Source organism: Neofelis nebulosa, chromosome 3 (genome assembly GCF_028018385.1).
Source record: "Neofelis nebulosa isolate mNeoNeb1 chromosome 3, mNeoNeb1.pri, whole genome shotgun sequence".
NCBI lineage: Eukaryota > Metazoa > Chordata > Mammalia > Carnivora > Felidae > Neofelis > Neofelis nebulosa.
The window spans coordinates 137,302,548-137,323,019 of record NC_080784.1 but is presented as its reverse complement, the minus strand read 5'-3'; the positions used below and the strand labels follow the sequence as shown (position 1 = coordinate 137,323,019).

The 20,472-nt window shown below is 37.9% G+C and overlaps 1 protein-coding gene across 13 annotated transcripts in view; it reads right to left on the bottom strand.

The window, feature by feature from the left end:
* WDFY3 (WD repeat and FYVE domain containing 3) overlaps window positions 1–20,472 on the bottom strand; it is a 279,689-nt gene that overhangs the window by 195,453 nt on the left and 63,764 nt on the right. Inside the window, exon 1 of one of the 13 annotated variants that reach the window (XM_058721999.1) lies at window positions 1,877–1,895. The exons of the other annotated variants lie outside the window; for them this stretch is intronic. The gene's annotated coding sequence lies outside the window, so the exon portion shown is untranslated. Of the gene's footprint in view, window positions 1–1,876; window positions 1,896–20,472 lie in introns of those variants that run through there. 13 annotated transcript variants of the gene reach the window in all.

Sequence of the window (20,472 nt, the reverse complement as noted above, 5' to 3'; positions counted from 1 at the left end):
TGAATGTGCTAGTTTTACTATTCCTCACACAGACGAAAACATATTACACATAAAATTCTTAAGAACTTATAGTGTATGTATCCTAGTTCTCTTCCTATAGAAAATCTTCACCGTTCTTAAACATCTCCGGGGAGGGGGGCGGGGGATCACATCAACAACCACTTACCTTTCAAGTTACCAACTTCCTCAAAGATCATTTCTCCTTACTTATCAATTTCTTTCACTAACCTACAAATTCCCTCAAAGCCATCTGCGCTTCTCAAATCCTTAACACCTAGCCAAGGATTTAATACACAGTAGAAATGAATCAATGAACAAACGATTCCCACAGCTTTTAGGAAAGTATGAATTTCAAGGCTTTTCATTATGTTTTCATTATGTGGCCCCCGCCTAGATCTAATAACCCTATTCACCTCCTACCCTTCCACTTTACTGCTCCTATACCTTACCTTAAGCAGGTCTCCCTGCTATGCCTTCACACTTCTATGCCTGCCCACACTCTGAACCGTGGGGAGGGGGCGCACTCCAGGGCTCTAATTTACCTATTAATCACACTTTAGATCCCAGTTCAACTGTCCCTCTTCTAGAAAGCATTACCCAATCTCCCAATTTGATAGAGATGCTCTCTTCTTTGTCACCATACAATCCTGTGTATATCTTCATCACAGCATTTTTCACACTGTTACGTAACTGTTAATTTGGTTTTTTTCCAACACTGGACAAATACAAGATTATGGAAGGCAAAGACCATGTCCTATTCAACTTTCTCCCACACGGGCGCTTGGTGGCTCAGTCAGTTAAGCGTCTGACTCTTGATTTCGGCCCAGGTCATGATCTCATGTTTCATGAGATCGAGCCCTGTGTTTGGCTGTGCAATTAACAGTATGGAACCTGCTTGAGATTCTCTCTCTCCCTCTCTCTCTCTCTCTCTCTCTCTCTGTCCCTCCCCTCCTCCCCACATGCCTGTGTTCTCTCTCTCAAAATAAATAAATAACCATTAAAAAAAAAAAAAGAAACTTTCTTCCCCCAACATTTAACCCTTGGCAAATAAGAGGTAACAAATGATTGATAACTAGTAAAACTTTCTCCCCCAACATTTAACACCTGGCAAATAAGAGACAGGCGACAAATGACTGATAACTAGTAAAAAGTGATCAATGAAAGTTTACAAGTTGAATGAACTGGAGGCAGCTCAAGCCAAAGGTAAGTTAAAGTGATTTAAAATAGGCCACAGAGGGAGAAATTTTTCTCTAAATTCCTTATCTGTTTATTTTAAAACAAGAAGGTTTATTAGAAGACAACTTCGTTCTTTATGGTTTGTTTAAATTCAATTTTATTACTGGGGCGCCTGGGTGGCTCAGTCGGTTAAGCGGCCGACTTCGGCTCAGGTCATGATCTCGCGGTCCGTGAGTTCGAGCCCCGCGTCGGGCTCTGTGCTGACAGCTCAGAGCCTGGAGCCTGTTTCGGATTCTGTGTCTCCCTCTCTCTGACCCTCCCCCGTTCATGCTCTGTCTCTCTCTGTCTCAAAAATAAATAAACATTAAATAAATAAATAAATAAATAAATAAATAAATAAATAAATTCAATTTTATTACTTAAAAAAGTAAACCATTACCATATGACCATTTTTGCTCAGAGGTGTTGGGTACCCAAAGTGTATTTTTTTAAGTAGTTAGGGGAATCTGATACAAATTCAGAAGGTAAGAACTGAATGGGAAGGCAGGGGCAGAAGGGACCAAAATCAGCACTAATAGAGTTGGTTGGTAAGCAGATGATGACAGAATGCAAGGCAGGAAGCCAGAATCCTCCACAGGGAATAGACACATCAACAACAATCCTGAGGATGAGAAACATGCAGGAGAGGAAGTCAGCTTACCACTATCAACAACAAGTCATTCCTGCGTGAGCAGGAGTAGACGCTGTGACCTGAAAGCAGGGGAAAGGAAAGGACAAACACAAAAGATGATGCAGAATTGTATTACTAAAATCGTACAAATGAAATAATAATGATATCGATGAAAATAAGAATGGGAAAGTAAGTGTCGACTTCTTTGCAGACTGATTATACAATGATGAAGGCTTTAATTGTGAATTATACTTTGATTTCTCTCAAAGTATCAGAGTTCATACATTCAGGTAAATTTTGCTCCATCCCTCAGTTATCTTTGAAGGCTATGTACACATAACGCAGCTGACATGGTTCAAAACAGTTTTTAAAATCCCTCTTGAAAGTTGCTTCCAGAACATTCTATAAGCCAAATCTAAAAATCCATGTCATCATGTGTCACCAGAAATGGAATTACCCAGCTTGCTCATTTGCCTTAGTTTCTAAACTTCCTCCAAATAACTTTTGCCTATTACTAAATATCAAATCCTTCCCAAAGATTGAAAATGCACCACTAATAATCAAAAGAATGCACTGCAGACTCTGCAGCTGATTATAGGGAAAATATTCTAAATAGATTCTGAGCAATGGCAAGTGTCTGTCCACGACATGCAAAGCCCTGTGAGAGTACCAATCCTCCATGGTGGGGCTCTATTTATTTTTCTAAAATTCCTAACAGATCAGTACAACTTCCCTGAAAAGTGACATGACTGCTTGCAGTGGAATACAGTCAAAACCCTTTGCAAGGCAAAAAATGTTTCTCAAATTCTGCTGTATATCTAATTTTGCAGCTTTGTCTTCTGCAATATCCCTCCCCTCATTTTATGCTCATTGAATGTCACCTACCCGCTATTCCTGGAACATTAGAATTTCAAACCCTTCATGCTTTCCCCTACCTGGTCTTTCCTCTACCTGAAATAGCCTCCTCAGGCATTTCTGCCCAGGAACCTCTGATGGATAGTTCATGATCTTACTTATTGTAGTAACGTGATCACGGATTCAAATAAATATTCATCATGGCATTCCCTATCTCACCCAGGTCTCTTTCTGTTCCAGCTACCTAGCTCTGCTTTCAACAGCTTATATTCACCATGTCCTTGCCACTAAAGCTATTAAGAAAGTAATCTGAAAAACAAAACTTTTAAAACATTTGTAAGAAAATGTTAGAAAATATCTTTATAACCTCAGGGTAAAGAAGAATGTCTTAAAAATAAAAAACTACACACAAAATTAATCTTATCAAATTAAAACTTAATAACTTCTGTATATGAAAAATCAACAGAAAGAAAGTAAACACTAGCCACAAATTAGGAATGAAATATCTGTAATACCAAAATGAACAAAAAAGCAGGTGAACTAAAATACATACAGGCTACCAATCACTGAGAAAAGCAAACCATGCAATAAAAAAATAAATGGAAAAAAGACAAATTCATCCAAGAAAATGAATGGCCACAAATCTAAGAAAGGCTGCACAACCTCATTGGTAATAAAGGAAATGAAAATTTATAATTTTCTGATGGATTCTTGAGTTCTGGTAAGAATGTTTGTTCATTTACCCTATGTGTAGGTCTATGGCACTATCATCCACCCATCCCAAATCCACAATATTCATTCTTAACACCTATAAAAACACGCACTGGTGGATCCACATGAAGCTTCTCCACCAGGGTTGAGCCTGCAGCCAACAGCCAACAACACAATTTGATCCCACCTGGGGCTATTTGTCAACCTACCACAGGTAGAGTAAAAACATATTAGGATTCATGGAGGGTATTTCCTGGGGAACAGGCAGCTCCACTACCATTTTTATAAATTGAACCTGGTTTGAGATCAGTGACCTACATATTTTTAAAAAAATAAAACTTAGGAATTTTATTTTATTTTTTTTTATTTTTTTTAATGTTTTTTATTTATTTTTGGGACAGAGAAAGACAGAGCATGAACGGGGGAGGGGCAGAGAGAGAGGGAGACACAGAATCGGAAACAGGCTCCAGGCTCCGAGCCATCAGCCCAGAGCCCGACGCGGGGCTCGAACTCACGGACCGCGAGATCGTGACCTGGCTGAAGTCGGACGCTTAACCGACTGCGCCACCCAGGCGCCCCTAAAACTTAGGAATTTTAAAAATAGATACATTTTTCTGCTCCATTTTTTAGTGTTCACTACATACTTGACATACTGAAGATGAATTAATAAATGTATTATGGATGGCTGCACGGATAGTTACATGGGTAGAGTGAGGCAGGAAATCTTCCTGCTGACACTTTCCTTATTAACTTTTCCATACATTCCTCGATCCAAATTATTTTAAATATTCTTTTATTCATTTAATAGAGATATATGAATGAAACACTTATAAAATTTATAAAATCCTTAAAGAAACCTACTGTATAAAAGGCGGGTCCTGATATGAAATCTTACAAACAAAAAAATTACTTGTTACTGGATATAAGCTTTTGCTAACCAGGGTATTATTGTTTCCTTTCTAATTTTTTGCATTAGATATTCTTCTACAAATGAAATATAAAAACGTATTGACATTCTCCTGAGTGGTACATTCTCACTAACGGGGTTAAGGGAAGGGAATTAAGGAGTGAAGGGTGGAAGGAGAAAAGAAAAGAATAAGAAAACTGTTAGGATGTCCTTGGAACCACAGTAGAGGGGACGGCCACCTTGCCAGCGCAACCCAACGAAAAGCCCCCAGTAGCTGCCAGAAGAATTGGAGGTCAACCAATCACCGAGCAATAGCACGACCTGACGCGGAAAAAGGCCCACTGAACCTTCCAAAGAACCGGAACCGCTGCAGCTTAAAACCCCCACCCCACCACACCTGGGTGCGACTTCCCTGACTCCTCTCTCAAGTCAGGGAACCTTGCCCAAGACCTTAGTTCCCAAATAAAGCCTTTGACTGCTAAAATTTTTTAGCTTCTGACTCCTATCTTTACCCTGCCTTACACCTGACCCTAACAAAAACTATATTTCTCTATTCTTCCAATACCAACCAACACACAAGAATGATTGCCACAAATAGCCACGTCCTAATTACATCATTTCACTGTTGATCACATGTAGCCTATTTTAAAAAATACCTTTGGGGAAGAGTAAGAGAAGAAATGCTATTCTTAACAGTTAGCTATCTAATACATTTTATAAATCCATCCAAAATATTGACAATATTTTGAATATACTGCCCTTTATTCTGGGGAAATAAGTTAGTAAAGTGAATAATTTTGCACAGTACAACTCAGTTTACCATATTTTTCCTATATTAGTTTCATCCTCCTCTTAGAGGGAATGCCATCTAATGATAATATATAAAACTATATAAAATACTACTTTAAACAAATTGGCCCTGACCCCCTGATGATGTACAGATGACCGCTCCCTAGGTCTGTTGATTTTTTTCAAACATGCTATAATAAAGCCTAACTCTGTTTTGGGGAAACAAATCTAAAAAAAGCACTGACTTTTCTTTCAGACCAGAGGATCAAGCATACCCAGCTGTTATTCTCATTCTGCTCATCTCTTTACATGTTTTGCAGTTAACATCTCAACTAGAGCTGGGGAACAAAAGTATAAGCTATACAACTGAAATCTCCCAGTTCAGATATTTAAATAGCAGGCTTAGAGCATTTGGAGATGAACATTAAATATAAAAACTATTTTATTTCAAATGTCTAGGCTTTTGAATCTAACTGCTTAAACAGAAAATACAATCTATAAGAAAAAGAATTTTCTATAAATGAAGGGTATAAAGTTTCATTTTGTTACTTAACTTCCTCCTGTGAAGTATAGGAAACATTCTAAAAATCACAATTTGGATTGGGCAAGATGTTCTAGGCAGGGAAGTGCAGCACCCAGACTTGGGATTCAAGAAAATACAGATTACTTTGCAGCTTTATTTTTTTTCTGAAATTATATAAAAGAAAGTTATTCTACAGTCATCCCAAGACACTTTTGTTGACTTTGCTAAAAAACCAAAATTTAGGACTTCAAAAAAATGGGGGAGAAAAGAGACCCATTAAGTAATTACACTTAATTATATTTAAAGAAATGGATTTGGAATTCCCTTTTTTTTTTTTTTTTAAGTTTATTTATTTTTGAGAGAGAGAGGTGAGAGAGAAGGGCAGGCAGAGAAAAAGGAGAGAGAATCCCAAGCAGGTTCTGCACTGGCAGCGCAGAGCCCCACACAAGGTTCGAATCCACGAACTGAGAGATCATGACCAGAGCTGAAATCAAGAGTCAGACACTTAACCGACTGAGCCACCCAGGCACTCCTGGATTTGGAATTCTAATATAATTACATTTAAAGAAACTGATCAAGAATTTCCAATACAAATGTTTCATGGATCATGTTTCTACTTAACGTGTTAAACATAATATAAATGTCATTAAGAGGTAACAACGAAACTTGTCAAAACATAATGAAACTTGGGTATTATTTTATATTTATTTTCTATTTTTAAAAAGTTATTTTTAATTTTTTTTAATGTGTATTTATTTTTGAAGGAGAGAGAGACAGAACATGCAGGGGAGGGATAGAGAGAGGGGGACACAGGATCCAAAGTGTGCTACAGGGTCTGCGCTGTCAGCACAGAGCCCGATGTGGGGTTCAAACCCATAAACCGTGAGATCATGAACTGAGCTGAAGTCGGACGCTTAACTGACTAAGCCACCAAGGCGCCCCTATTTTTTTTTTTTTTTTTTTTTTTACTTTACTTATTTTGAGAGAGATAGAGACAGCACAAGTAGGGGAGGAAAGAGAGAATCCCAAGTAGGATCCACACGGCCAGTGCAGAGACCAATGTGGGGCTTGAACTTACAAAACTGTGTTGATCATGATCTGAGTCAATACCAAGTGTGGCACTTAACCAACTGAGTCACTGAAATGCCCCTATTTTCTGTTTTTTTAAAGTAGGCTCCATACCTAACACGGAGCTTGAACTCACAACCCTGGGATCAAGAGTTGGATGCTCTACTGACTGAGCCAGCCAGGCGTCCCAAATTATGTAATTATAAATTTTGAAAATAAACCTCTGCCAATCATGGTAATAAAACCAGTGGCCGGCTAAGAATAAACAAATTGAAATGTATGACAGAGCTCAGAAGCAGATACATGCTTGTATTAGGAACCTAGTGTATGATGAAGGTCAGAAGAAAGGATGACAAACTGACTTCTACCTAAAGCCATATACAAAGGTGGATTCAAGGTAGATTAAAGACCTAATAATGAGAGGTAAAACTATAAAGAGAAGAAAATAAATGAGGATATCTTTATGAATTGGATAAGAATTTCTTAAGCATAAATTCAAAACTACATTGCATATGCAAAAATAAAATGTCATCATATGAAAGATTAAATATTTTGGCTCAGCAAAGAAGATGATGAACCAAGCAAAAAAGCGAGATAATTAATGGAAGAAGATACTTGAAATGTCTAAAACCACAGGGATTGTAATTTAGAATTAAAAAAAAAAAAAAAAGAAAAGAAAAATATAGCAATCCCAATTAAAAAAAGATATGAACAAGCAACCTGGAAGGCCAAATGTAAAGAAATGTTTTAATTTACTTAATAATCAAAGAAACGAAGACCAAATAAGGAAATGTCACTTTATACCTCTTAGCTTAGTTATAAGCAGCAAGTTAGGAAATGCCCTGTGTTCCTGGACATGTAAGACACATATACATGACTTCAGGAAAAACAGACTGGTAGAGGACCTAAAGGCAATGTATGGGTTTTTTCTTTTTTTCATTTTTTAAAAATTCAGGTATAATTGACATATGTTACATTAGTTTCAGGTGTACAATATAATGATGCAACAATTCCATACATTACTCAGTTCTCATCACGATAAGTGTACTCTTGATCCCTTTCACCTACTTCACCCACCCCACCCCACCCCCTCCTCCTCTGGTAACTACCTGATTGCTCTCTACATTTAACAGTCTGCTTTTCTGTCACTTTTCTTTGTTCGTTTGTTTTGTTTCTTAAATTCCACATATGACTGAAATCACATGGTATTTCACTTAGCATGATACCTTCTAGATCCATCCATGTTGTTGCAATGGCAAGATTTCATTTGTTTTTATGGCTGAGTAATATTCCACTGTACACACACACACACACACACACACACACACACACACACACCACCTTCCTTATCCATTCGTCCATCGATGGACACTTGGATTGCTTCCATATCTTGACTATTGTAAATAATGATGCAGTAAACGCAGGGGTTCACATCTTTTCAAATCAGTGTTTTCATTTTCTTTGGGTAAATACCCAATAGTAAAATTCCTGGATCATGTATTTCAATTTTTAAATTTTTTGATCAACCTCCATACTGTTTTCCACAGTGACTGCACCAGCTTGCATTCCCACAATAGTGGACAAGGGTTCCCTTTACTCCACATCTTTACCAACACTTGTTTCTTGTGTTTTTGATTTTAACCATTCTGACAGGTGTGAGGTGATATCTCATTGTGGTTTTGATTTGCATTTCTCTGATGGTTAGTGATGTTGAGCATCTTTTCATGTGTCTGCTAGCCATCTGTGGGTCTTTGGAAAAATGTCTACTCATGTTCTCTGCCATTTTTAATCGTGTATGTATACAGACACACATACATGTGTATATGCATATATATCTATGTATGTGTATATACATACACATACATACACATATATATGTATACACATACATATTTGGTGTTTAGTTGCATAAGTTCTTTAGATTTTTTGGATATTAACCTCTTATCAGATATATCATCTACAAATATCTTTTCCCATTCAGTAGATTGTCTTTTTGCTTTGTTGATGGTTTCCTTCGCTATACAAGAAGATTTTTATTTTGGTGTAATCGCAGTAGTTTAATTTTACTTTTTGTTCCCTTTCCAGAGGAGACATATCTAGAGAAATGTTTCTATAGCGGATGTCAAAAGAAATTATTGCCTCTGTTTCCTTTCAGGAATTTTATGGTTTCAGATCTTACATTTGTCTTTAACTCACTTTGAATTTATTTATTTATTTATTTATTTATTTATTTATTTATTTATTTATATATAAACGTTTTTTATTTATTTTTGGGACAGAGAGAGACAGAGCATGAACGGGGGAGGGGCAGAGAGAGAGGGAGACACAGAATCGGAAACAGGCTCCAGGCTCCGAGCCGTCAGCCCAGAGCCTGACGCGGGGCTCGAACTCACAGACCGCGAGATCGTGACCTGGCTGAAGTCGGATGCTTAACCGACTGCGCCACCCAGGCGCCCCTGAATTTATTTTTGTGTATGTTGTTAGCAACTGGTTCAGTTTCACTCTTTTGCATGTGCCTGTCCAGTTTTCCCAACACCATTTGTTGAAGAGAGAGCCTTTTCTCCATGGTATATATTCTTGCCTCCTCTGTCATATTGACCATATAATCATGGGTTTATCCGGACTCTCTAGTCTGTTCCACTGATGTATGTGTCTAGTTTTTTACCAGTACTATACCGTGTTGCTTACTACAGCTTTGTAGTATATCTTGAAGTCTGGGATTGTGATACCTTTAGATTTGTTCCTTTTGAAGATTATTTTGGCTGGTATTTTATAATACTTCTGTATTTAGTTAAACTAAGACCAAAAAAAAATTGCTGTTTTATATAAGAACTATACATTTACATTAAGATAACTAAAATCTGGGGCGCCTGGGTGGCTCAGTCAGTTGAGCATCTGACTCTTGATTTCGGCTCAGGTCAAGATCCCAGGGTTATGGGATCAACCTCCACACTGGGCTGGGCAATGAGCATGGAACCTGCTAGAGATTCTTCCTCTCCCTCTGCCCTTTTTCCCTACTCTCTCTCTAAAACAAAACAAAAAAAAATTTTTTTAAGAAAATTGAAATCAAATACTTAAATAAAAACCATTTCATTTCTTAAGTTTCAACTGAACCACATTTAAATCAGATACAAGTAGGTATTTTTTCTAAAGTGATTCTTAGCCATTTCTCAATCTAGCCTTTTAAATTCCCTTTAATCGTGACACTTAAAAATTCCTTTAAAAAGATTTTATCTGCTCTGCAAGTAACAAGAAAAAAATTTACATGTGTAGGAATATTGGGCTAAAACTTTTAAAAACCATTTGTGATTCTTAGAATGGTACAATGTCTGGATAGACTTCATCACCTTGGGAATGAAGGAGTGACTTTTAGCCAGTGATGGTGATTTGGCACGTATAATAAACCTTAAGGAAACAGGATCTGGCTCACAGAGAGAAGAGCCAGACCACCAACTTCCCTCAGATCCAGAAAGATCTCCAGTATCAGAGAGAAAAAAGGAAATAAAACTGGGTTATTATGTCAAAATAAATTATGCAGCTTTTAATGACAAATCTGAACTTCTTCTATTTCTCAGACAAGACTACCAACAATCTCCATTAACAAAAACTCACACTGGGAATACCAACATGGTTCTGTAGTGGTCAATAACCTAGATTTGGCTTTAATAAAGGAGAGCAACTTCTATTAGTACTTTGGAGTCATTACCACTTTGCCATAATCTCCCTCCCATTCTTTCTATGGCTATATAATAAGAACTATGGTTCGAATTGACGACTTTTGCAGTATAATATTCTGAATTAAGAGTAAATTATAGTATAGGGAACCTGGGTGGCTCAGTCGGTTGTGCATCTAACTCTTGATTTCAGCTCAGGTCATGGTCTCACTGCGTGTGACTTAGGACCCCGCATCAGGCTCCACACTGACAACAGAGCACCTGCTTGGGATTCTCTCTCTCCTTCTCTGTCTGCCCCTCCCCTGCTTGTGTGTTCATCTCGCTCTCTCTCAAAATAAATAAATATAAACTTAAAAAAACCAGAGTAAATTATAAAGTATCATCCATTGTGCCAGGTAGATCCTTGGGATACAGTGGTAAATATCAGTAACAATTAGCACACATGGCGTTTACCACTTGTTCTGAAATGACAACCCTTTTAAGAATGACATGGTATCTGATCTCACAGAGCTTAGTCTGGGTGTGATACAGGCGAAGCACGGGATACCAGTGAAGCACAAGGCACTAGGGGAAAAGTACAGCAGGGACCCTAACCTAGCTGCATGATGGCAGGGCTATGGAGAAGAAAAGCGTCAGGGAAGGTAAAGTACACTTGTAAAAGATTTTCAACAATAGGGGAAAAAATAAAAAACAAATGAAATTCACTGGCCCATGCACAGGCTATTCTAGCCAATCAGGTTTGTGCAGCTTTGTTCTCTGCATGTTAATTCTTCACACGAAAACTTTTCTACACATTGGTTTGTAATCAGTTTTTCCAAGTGGAAAACACCAGCCATTCTGCCCTTGAATCATTTTGAGAGTCTGAAGGGACAGCAATTAGTAGCCAGTGCTGGAGTTAATCCCTAAGGAACTTTTGTTTCCTGCCTCTGCATCAGTTTTTGTCTAGGAAATACACTTAAAATCCACAGCCAAGTATAATGCTAGATATTCCCACAGAAATTTATTCATTTATTTCCTACCACAAAATAGTATAATGAGTACTTTACAGATGAAGAAACTGAAGTTCAGAAAGGTTAAAGAAACTTGCCAAAAAGACCCAATAACTAGAATTAGCTGAAATCTGAATTCAGGATATGTTATTCCAAGTCCAGTACTTTCCCTATTAAATGGAAGCTGTCTCTTTGTTGTTGTGAAATAATTTTATTTATGAAAGCAACTGTGATTTTATTTTCTAGCTATTCCTAGCAATGATAGTACTATTTGTTCTTCCCTAAAACATTTGGACAAAATTATCCCAAGTATTTTCATCCCCAGGAAGTTAAAAACACACACATGCACAAAGCCCATGTTTACTCTGTGTATCTTCCACCAAGGGTGTAACCAGACTAGCAACGAGAAACATGATTCATGAGTAATATCTTGGCAGAAAATTCTTAGTATCTCTATAGATACATCTGACACATAAGGGAAATGCCACCTACACCTAACTACATTTTCTTTTCCTTTGAGCTTTTTATTCTCTTTAATTGAAGTGTTCCCTAATCCTCACACCATGCACTCAACCACATAACCCCAAAAGTAGAATAATATTCAGAATATTAAGGAAATAATTTCCTGGTAGGATTCATCAAAGAAAAATACAAATTAAATGAATATTATTAGCAATTACAGACAACAATATATTATGTTACTTAACATGTTCTGAGCAATTTTTCTCATTAAAGAGAAACTAGGAGATAATAGCCATAGAAAAAATTTATTCCAACATCAATAGAAACTATTCATCTCATTTCTTCTGTGAATAAAATACTTTTTTTTTTTTTAATAAGGTGACACTTTGACTTAAAAGAAATTCAATCCCACAGAGGAATGACATCATATGGTATTTGTCTTTCTCTGACTTACTACATTGCACATCTGGAACTAATATTATACTGTCTGTTAACAAAATGGAATTTACATAAAACTTAAAAAGTAAAAATAAAAAAGAGAAACTCAAGTGTCATAAAGTATTTTCCCTATAAATGTAAATGTGAAGTATTTCCGCCTTGTCTAACTGTTTTTACCTTGTTTCTAGGCTAAGCTAAGTGGTGTGGTAAGGCCAGCTCATACCAGTTTACCTGAGCCGATGGCTAAATTTTCAGATTATTGTGAAAAGCCAGTTGTCAAACCATTAATAGACTGAAACCAGCCATGGTGAGAATATTTATACCAAAGAAATCAACATATGCTAAAAATCAGTGTTTCTTGGGGCTTTTTACTAGATGGCACAGTTAAACACTAATCAGCCCACCACTGTGTTCACACCTCACTAGCACTTCAGAAGCTTATATTTTATTTACTTCATTATGTCTCTTCTTTTTCTCTTTCAGTTTGATTTTGCACTTTTATTTATGTTTTCCCAAGGCCTAGCCCTGAAGATATTTAGACTTAACCTCAAAAAGTTAGAATATTATGACTAAGGATCTAAATTAAAAATACTCTTTCACCAAAATACTCTCACAGGAAATGTTTCCCTAAATCCTTATCTGATTGGCCTGATTTAACATACTCTGCTACTTTAAGGGCAAAGTCTCTATTCTTTGCGGAGTTGCTAAGAGCAAGTTATTATTCCCTGATAAATTGTGCTTAGTTTATTCATGTGTTTCTCACAAAACATAAATTTAGTATCAATACTAAAATATCTATTGTTTTTTGTCTAAGAAAATAAGAGATTATATACAGTGTTGTATGTTCAGAGACCTTTTGCATTAAGTATGAATCAAATTATGCAAAAAAAAAAAGAGGATATAATCTATTAGTCCGCTTTTACTGAAGAAACAAAGCTAAGAGGTTGTAACTTCTGTAAAGGCAATGAGAACTAAATTAGAACGTTTAAATGTTCTCAGTATGTGATGTAAAATTTCTGGCAGATTCATAAAAATACTGCAGCACTGATGGAAAAGCAATAGACTGGCAAAAGTCAAGGATGGTAGTAAAAGCGTTCTGGAGTCAGTAAGACATGGGTGTTCAACTCTGTCCCTCCACTCAGTATCTATTCAACCTCAGGAAAATTAATCAAACTACCATTAAGCCACGTTTCCTTTAACTGTGAAATGGACATAACTATGGTACTGGCTTTATAGTGCTGTTAAAAAGGAATGTCAGAATACATGTCGTGTGACTATCACATAAGTAGATAATCAATGTCTAGTTATTACATAATTAGAATTAGCTAAACTAGCCATTGGCTAAACTAGCCATTGGCTAAACTAGCCATTGGCTAAACTAGCCAATGACTCTGAATTACAAAAAAATTATTTTAATGAACAAAGTTAGAGCCTATCTGTTCCAAATTGTTACATCTAGTGTGTGAGAAATATGGTGGGGATTAGAGCTCATCTCCCTTCTACCCTGTTTCTATAATGTGCCTGCATGTATTATAGAGGCTATAAATCAAATGGCAGGGTTTCCAGGCTCCTATGTGAACAGGTGCTTGTTGTAATTTAGGTTGAGCCAATCAAACTTACTTGCCCAAATTCTGAAAGGCAAGAGTGAAGCAGAGACCACACTCTTGCTGACATTTACATTTTTAGCTGCAGTGTTAGCAGAGATCTCTGTATCCAGTAGGGAAGCAGGGTATGACACATCCATTTGGCTGGCCCATAATACTGACCATACAGCAATACATGTCTGTAGAGCAAACAGCAGTAGAGGTAGCTTCCTAAAATGGCACTGAGAGGGAGTATTCCGGAGGTAAGGCTGGCAAACTTTTTTCTGTTAAGGGCCAGATAATCAATATTTTACCATGTGCAACAATTCAACACTGTCATCGTGGTGTGAAAGGAACGATAAGTGATAGGTAAATGGTAAGTGTGGCCATGTTTTAATAAAACTTTATGTATGAACACTGAGATTTGAATTTCATATAATTTTTAGGTGCCACAAAACATTCTTTTTTATCCATCCATTAGGAAATATAAAAACCATTCTTAACCAGAGGGTCATACATAAACAGTTTTGAGCAGATGTTGCCTATAGGCCATAGTTTGCTAATCCTTTCAACTGTATCTGGATCTACAGAAAAAGCAGATCCGTGGATGGTCCAGCTCTGCGGTAGAGCACTAGGAAAGGTTTGCAAAGGTCAAGACCTATAGCCTAAATCTGTCTGTTCAGCCCCTTCCTTCTCTCTGTAAGCCATGAAAAACCTGCAATAAGTATCTTCCTGCTGTAACGGGCTAGCACGGATTCTGTTCTTTGCAACTAAATCCTGACTGATTTATAGTGCTACAATACAACCTTAAATATCCAGGGTTCCAATGGTCAATTATTTCATAAATGTCATTTTTATAGTTATATGAATCAGGATCAAAATGACAAATTATTGCTCTTTGCTGATAATGTCTCTTAAGCCTCTCAACATGGGTCTCAGTTTTTACAAGGTACAAGAATTAATTCTATATTGCCTACTAGAAGACCTCATTTATTTGCTTAATAATCTATTCAACAAATATTTACTAAGCAACCACTATGCGCCAGGCTCTAGGTGCTAGGAACACACAGGGGGAACAGAAGCCTACTATGTGTCCTTTTGGAGTTTAAATTCTGGTAGGGAAGAGAAAAAAAAATCAATACATAGGCCTGGTAGTGAGATGGCTATGAAGAAAAATAAGTAAGCTTTGAAAACAGAATGTTCCCAAGGTTGTTGTTGGAGTCTGCATGGTCAAGGAATGCTTTTCTTAAGGGTGAACGCCAGAACAGAAATCTGAATGAGGGAGTGATCCATAAGGATTTCTAGAGGAAGAATTTTCCAGGCTGAGGAAAAGCAAAATCAAAGGCTCAAGGTAAGAACGTGCTTAGCATGGCTGAAGAACTGTAATGAGGCCAGTCTGGCTAAGGCCCAGCAAGAAGAGGAAAATGCTAAGCCGTCAATTGTCTGCATTGTGATTCAGGATTTACTTCTCATTAGCTGCCTTACATCAACTGATGCCAAGGTGACCGCTCTGTGAACCACCTCCTCCACTCTGCTGCTTCTCCCCACTGTTTTCTGCATAAAAAGTGTATCTGTGTCTTTTCCTCCAGCCTCACCTGCCTACCACTCTGTAGTCCAGAGGCCATGGGCTTTGCAGGAGTTCAGTGCTGTTATTCAAGATGTTTTCACAGTTCCTCAACTTGTTCTAAAGTTCAGTGTCTACCAGATCTTCTTGCATGCTGAGGCTTGGGACTGTGGTTTTCTCATTTCACCAGAGTTCAGAGATTTCTTCCCTATTCTTTATTTAGTTTGTTCAATTGCCATTAGGAAGAAGTTTTGTCTACTGTAGATAAATTTAGACATATTTGTTAAGAGTAGGTACATCTAGGAGCGTCTGGGAGGCCCAGTCAGTTGAGCATCTGACTCCGGATTTTGGCTCAGGTCAAAATCTCACGTTTTGCAAGATCGAGCCGACGTCAGGCTCTGTGCTGACAGCGTGGAGCCTGCTTGGGATTTTCTGTCTCCCTCTCTCTCTGCTCCGCCCCACATGCACTCGCTCTCAAAAATACATAAACTTAAAAAAAAAAAAAAAAAAACAACTATGTACATCTGTATATGAGGAGAACTTAAATTTCTCAATTCCCTTTTTTTTTTTTTTTTTTTTTTCAATTCCTACATTTTTTATTTCAATCAACAGACTTTCCTATTTGAAAATCTAGATCACTGAGGTGCCTGGGTGGCTCAGTCAGTTGAGCATCCACCTTTGGCTCAGGTCATGATCTCACAGTTTGTGAGTTTGAGCTCTGTGTCAGGCTCTGTGCTGACAGCTCAGAGTCTGGAGCCTGCTTCAGATTCTGTGTCTCCCTCTCTCTCTGCCTCTCCCCTGCTCACACTCTGTCTCTCTCAAAAATAAATGTTAAAAAGAAACAAAAACAAAACCAAAAAAAACTGGTTCACTGAGGTCTATAGATTATAGATCACTGAGATCAGTAAACAGATAACTCTTGTTTAAAACATTTTTTAAAATGTATATCAAAGTATCTAAAAGAAATACAAAACTAGAGGGAAACCTGGGTGGCTCAGCTGGTTAAATGTCCAACTCTTGATCTCAGCTCAGGTCTTGATCTCAGGGTCATGAGTTCAAGCCCTGCATTTGGCTCCACACTGGGCATGGTGCCTACTTAGAGAGAGAGGGAGAGAGGGAGAGAGGGAGGGAGAGAGAGAGAGAGAGAGAGAGAGAGAGAGAGGACTGGAAACTACAATAAATTTCCACCATACTTAGATTCAAGCTAAGAAATGATAAAGGCAAATTGGTGTCAAATACAAATGAATACCCAGTGAGAAGAGAATAAGTAAAAGGTCAAAACAATACAATATATGTTAAGTAAATATAGCATTATTACTTTCAAGAACAGAAGTCTGGTTATGTTAATAAAGGCTTACTTTGGTTTCTGATTCAAGTAATAGTCAAAATGTCTTGTACCTACTATAGAAATGATTTGGATAAAAGTACTCTTCTGAATCATCTAAAGGTTCTTTAAAAATGTCAGTTCTTTTAAACAAGTAAAACATCTTCCTCAATCTCAGTTAAATAATTCAGTAAGCCCTTTCCCCATAAATGTAAAGTTGAGTTTAGCTCTTACTAAATTATCAAAAACACTGAATTAGTGAGTTCAAGTAATTACAAAGCAAGCGTGCAAAAATTTTGTATGTGTTCACTTCTTTTTTCTTATTTATGAATACTTTCTATATACAAGTACTCTGCTAGGTGTTAGTAATATATAAGTACCCTTTAGGGAAACACGGTTAAGCTAAAAGTTATTACAGAAGTGGTAACTGCTAAAATAAACAGTAAATAAGTAAACAAGAACTATCAATATAAAAGGTGACATTTGAACTAAGTCTTAGAAACGGAGCAGGAGTTCATTCAGCTGACAATGGGCCAGACCTTAGTTACAGCAAACAGACGGTATGTACAGAAGAGAAGGCACAAGACATGCTTATGTGTCCTTCTAGTAGCCCGGCATAGTTGGAGCACAGGGTGAATGTCGGGAAAAACTGGTGAGCCTTGCACAGAATAGGTAGACATGGGCAGACCATAAAAAACTTGACACACTAGGAGAACAAAAACTCTTATTAAGCAGGATGATAAAATATGTTGAGAAAATATGTCTGAACACAAAGTGTGGAATGGATACTTTAATGATCCTTCAGTAATAAAGGCAGTGCCAATGGAGGGAGGGGTGAGGAGCAATGGCATGGGAAAGAAAACATGAGAAATGTCACCAACACAGTGTTATCATGTGAATATATGATATCATGTGAATATATGATATGATATCATATATCATATAACATGTGATATATGATAACACAGTGTTATCATACTGGAAGACAGGATGTCTTTCGGTATCAGAGGGAACAGAGGAAAACAACTGAGATTCCTAGCCTGAGTAATGAATAGGAGTGTCATTAGCTAAGTTAGGAAATACAGTAAAGAAGAAAGAAATTAGTGGGAAAGGGGTGCCTGGTGGCTCAGTTGGTTGAGCATCTGACTTTTGATTTTGGCTCAGGTCATGATCTCACAGTTCGTGGGATCAAGCCCCAAGCTGGGTTCTGTACTGGCAGCACAGATCCTGCTTAGAATTCTGTCGCTTACATCTCTCTTTCTGCCTCTCCCCCACTTGTGCTCACTCTCCCTCAAAATAAATAAAGAAACTTAAAAAAAAAAAAAAGAATTAGTAGGAAAAATAAAAAGAGACAAATTTGGCCATGGTGGAATGTAAGGGCTAGGAGAAAATGTTAACCAAAGCACACACCCAGGACTTGGGTTCAGAAGAGGAAAATGCAGATGCACACACCCAAATAACACATCCCAAACAAGAAGTACTATACCACATAATAATCAAAGATCTTTTTTAAAAAAATTTTAATGTTTTATTATTTATTTTTGAGAGAGAGAGGCAGAGCATGAATGGGGGCGGGACAGAGAGAGAGGGAAACACAGAATCTGAAGCAGCTCCAGGTACTGAGCTGTCAGCACAGAGCCTGAAGCAGGGCTTAACTCACGAATCGCAAGATTGTGACCTGAGCTGAAGTCGGATGCTTAACCAATTGAGCCATCCAGGTGCCCCATAAGCAGAGATCTTCAATTATAGTGACTATGAGGCTGTTTTCTATTTTCTAAATGGTAAAAACTTTTAGGCATAGCTACAAAACTTTTTTTATTTTATTTTATTTTATTTTATTTTTTTTTTTTTTCAACGTTTTTTATTTATTTTTTGGGACAGACAGAGACAGAGCATGAACGGGGGAGGGGCAGAGAGAGAGGGAGACACAGAATCGGAAACAGGCTCCAGGCTCTGAGCCATCAGCCCAGAGCCTGACGCGGGGCTCGAACTCACGGACCGCGAGATCGCGACCTGGCTGAAGTCGGACGCTTAACCGACTGCGCCACCCAGGCGCCCCCAAAACTTTTTTTAAAAAAGCATTTTTAGTCATGGAAGATTTTTTGGAGTTTAAAATATGCATTGTGTAAAAAAAAAAAAAAAAGATACTGAAAAGACTATACAATAAAAGTAAATATGCCACCAATGGCCTCCCTAGAGTCAATCTTCATTACCAATTTCTTGAATGTCTTTGCAAAGATATGTTTATACATGTGCAAGCATAAAAATGTATACATTCTACTCATGCTCCTTTAAGTAGCCAATGATAGCACCAGAAATCTAGTCAATTAAAAATGGCGTTTTGCAGGGCACTTGGGTGGCTCTATCGGTTGAGCGTCTGACTTAGGCTCAGGTCATGATCTCATGGTTTGTGGGATTGAGACCTGCTGACAGCCTGGACCCTGCTTTGGATTCTCTGCCTCCCTCTTTCTCTGCCCCTCCCCATGCTTACACTCTTTTTCTCTCTCTCAAAAATAAATTAACATTTAAAAAAATGGTGTTTTGGGGTGCATGGGTGGTCAGTTGGTTAGGCATTCTGGTGACTTTGGCCCAGGTCATGATCCCACAATTGAGTTCAGGCCCAGTATAGAGCTCTGTGCCGTAAGCAGAATCCACTTGAGAGTCTCCCTCTCCTCTCTCTACCCCTCCCCCTCTTGCACATGCTCTGTCTGTCTGTCTCTCTCTCTCTCTGTCTCTCAAAATAAACATTTTTTTAAAATGGTGTTTCTACTCACAATTTGTAATTTTTGCCAATAAATTTAATTCAAAAACAAAACCCCACAAATTTCTCTTCCCATACACTGAACTTTAGGGAATTCCTTGGATAACAGGTTCTGAAAGTGTGAGCACAATAAGGCTCATTCCCAATGGTACTTTACTCAAGACTCGAAATCTGGGCTCCAACTGGAAAGGGTGGGGGGCGGGGGGAGATAATGAATCATTCTCTAATTCAGAACATTCTGCCAACATGGATAGCCTAGGTCCACCAATCATCCCACACATGAGGGATTTCTAACCCTGCTTGGACACTGGAATCAACTAGGGACCTTTAAAAAAGATTTTGATGCCCAAGACATAACCCATTTAACCCAAAATCTCTGGGGCTGGAGCCCAGGCATTTTTTCTTTTTCAGTTTCCCTAGTTGATTCTAACAAGCACCCAGGATTGAGAACCACTAACCACAGACACTAAAATCAGATTTTAAGGAGGCTGCCTTCAGCTTTTTAATCTTGTTACTAGATAGCGTTCAAATACGGGAAATAAGCTTTTAAAATTCTTTGGGGCAAAAGTGACTCGACATCATCAAGTGTTCTCAACACAGGACAAGGTGACACAGGAGATGTCCTAGTGCAGCACTCCACAGTCTCCAACTCACATTCTCTGGAAGAGGCTGGCAGTTCAGGATGAATCTGCTCTAACCGCATTATGGAGAAACAAGATCGAACGCCAGAAATCTCTGTGGATCAGGAAAAGGCTGCACTTAGAGACAACCAAACTTGTATTTAAATTCAATAACTTAAATCCAGATACAATGACCACTGCTTGGCTGCAAGAAATCAGAAGTGAATTGACAAATCAAACTCCCAAGAAGTGGCATAGCCAAGAACTCCTTTCAGAGGGACCCCGGCCACATGGAAGAGCTTAGGTCCGTGTTGTCCAACATGGCAGCCACTAGTCATATGTGGCTATTTTAAACTTA